The sequence below is a fragment of the Lygodium microphyllum genome, chromosome 5, assembly GCF_053477565.2.
Source record: "Lygodium microphyllum isolate KBCC chromosome 5, Lygodium_microphyllum_v1.1.10, whole genome shotgun sequence".
NCBI lineage: Eukaryota > Viridiplantae > Streptophyta > Polypodiopsida > Schizaeales > Lygodiaceae > Lygodium > Lygodium microphyllum.
The window spans coordinates 1567092-1569843 of record NC_141139.1 but is presented as its reverse complement, the minus strand read 5'-3'; positions in this window follow the sequence as shown (position 1 = coordinate 1569843).

Genomic DNA, 2752 nt, shown 5'->3' with positions numbered 1-2752 from the left:
TACACAAACCCCCAACATATGCTCAAGCACCAAATGCTCAAGGGAAACTCGGGATAGGGAAGAATTCAATGAATTATTTAAAGGCATTTTGGAAATGGTGGCGGCCCGATACTACACCATTCATGTCCCGGCCGACATGTTTCCTATCCAACCTCACGGGAGCCCCGCACCAGCAGAGCCCCAGTCGCCTAACCACCCGGACTCACCCCGCCTAGTGCAAATCGACTAAGCCCCTATGCTGTACAAGTAGCTTGACAAGACATCATGCCATAACTTTTTGTCTTTTGATGAGTAAAGGGGCAACCTCCCCACTCATACACACTTCCTTTACCTATCATTAATATATGCCACGTCGTTAACAAGCACTGGAATAGGCATGCAATCAGCATCATAGCATTTTGAAAAGTTGTATCTTGACATGATTGCATTTGTTCGTTGTACTTAACGCATGCGACTTGCATATACTCTCATGAAATGACAAGTGGATGTAGGATGACACAGGTCTTTATGCAAACATGTTCAATGCCAAGTCACCGCAAGACCACCAACTGCACAAAGAACCGCAACAAAGCACACTGCTAAACGCGAAAAGTCACCCTCGCAAGTGCCCACACCGCACGAACCAAAGCATAGTCATGGGCTACACTCTCTTCTTGGGTCAAGCTCTATAGTGAGCTCACGATAGGTGTCACCTCAATCGCACCAATATTGCAACAACAGCTCCTCTAACAATGAGGCTAGGGCACAATCATCACTATCATATCCATTTCCTGCGCCTTCAAAGCTTGACAATTCCCAACCCATTGACAGGCTCATAGCCTTAGCATATTGCAATGGTTGTGCCAAAAAAAAAAGAGAGAATGAAAAAATAAGAAGCACCCACGATCACAACACCGCACCTAGGGGCCCTCAAATTAGGTGCGTCCAGTGCCCTTGGTTACCTGGCTCCATCCCTAGTCCCCTAGCCCCCTCGCACCCCCCACAATAGTTCAGGGCACATCAAGGGCAGGACAGACCTACGGAGTTTGTCTCACCTATGGTTAGACCTGTCACCCTGATCCACTTACACAATTCCCTCTTAGACTCTGCCTTAATACCATGGCAATCAATTGGGGCGCGCACCGTACAAATGGCCATGAACAATACACTGTCCTCATCGCACAGGCCCAATGTCTACCACCAGATAGCACACTATCCTTGTGTTCTATCCTGCTACGTCGTGCAATCACAATGCAGAGGATGTCGCACCCACCTTCACATGTACTCCTTCCCACCATGGACCACTTTTCTTCATCCACACGACGTTATGAGCCACCAGCCCACGGTCTTCTACCTACATAATATCTAAGTATGCACGAGCACTCACATAATATCTACACCAAAGTCTATACACAGTTTGGGTCCTCGAGTGTAGGACAATACTCCAGGCTTACTTAAAGTTGCTTTAAGTTCGATCTGTCTCCCAAACTAATCAAAATATGTCTTGTGCATGCTAAGAAGACTAGCACTACCCTTAGGGAGAGACCACCTGAGAGGTTTTCCAATTGCAGGTATTAAAGACTCCAACAAAAGCACCATCAGCTCTACATCAGCGCTCAACTCTAAACTCTTGTCCTTTACTTCATCATGCAAACCACCAGAGAATCATCACAAGCAAAATCCACCATGAGCATCCCACGAACACCAACCCCCATGCCAGCTATGAGTGGCCATTCCCAACAAAGAGTAGCCCTATCGCCACATACAACAATCATATCACCAGCCAATCGGAACAGCACAGTGCCACCAACGACCTTCATCCACACCAACATTAGAACTCCCCCAAGGCAAACCATCACAGTCCCTTCCACCCATGTCTTCGGTGCAAGCTCCGCATGCTACCTTCGACGAAGAGTGCCATGGGACTGGCACTCGTCTAGGAGGGGGGTAATGTTAACCCCAACACAAAGAAAGCAAAAGGAAATAAAAAAGACGCAGGGAAAAGGGGGAAAAAAGGTAGCCCGACAGAAGAAAGAAGAAAAGAAAAGGCCAAAAGTGCATGGGCAACCTTAAAAAGCGCAAGGCAAATGCAAAAGGGGAAAGGTGCATTTTAAAATACGAAGGCACACCCTGAAATCTTGTAAAAGAGTGCTAGGCGGTGGAAAATCCGGAAAGCTAAAACAAAAGACAAAGACAAAGGTGCACAAGAAAAAGTGCAAGTCAAAACTTCTGTAAAAGAGCGCAAGGGCATCATGGTTTAATTCAAGGAGTGCCAGCCGGGCTCTCACTCGTGCAATTTGTAACTGTAGACGGGTAGTGGAAAGGAAGCTAGGAAGATAGAGGTGTTGAGATATCGAGCTCCACTCGTGATATGCCAGGGTGACCGTTGTGCATTTATGTCACCGACTTGTCAGTTTTGCAGATGCGGTTGGTACACTGCCCATGAATAATAGCTAGATGATAGCTATCCTTATCTACTCTAGTTCATGGCTCAGTTAGTATGCCACCTTAGTTAGTTGAGTTTGGTTTGAGACCCACATATAGGGTTCTTCTATTTCTATGTACTAGAGTTCTTTTTGGCTTACACAACTAAGAAGAGGAAAACTGTTTTCAGCCTCCACCTCTGTGTGTATTCCCCCATTGTGCAAGCAAGAAAGCTACAAGTGAGACTTCTTCCTTCTCTCCCACAAACTTGACATGGTATCAGAGCCTTGTTCGTGGTAAGGAGCTCAAGAAAGCAAGCCAAGCTCGCGGTGTTCTGGTAAGAGGAGCA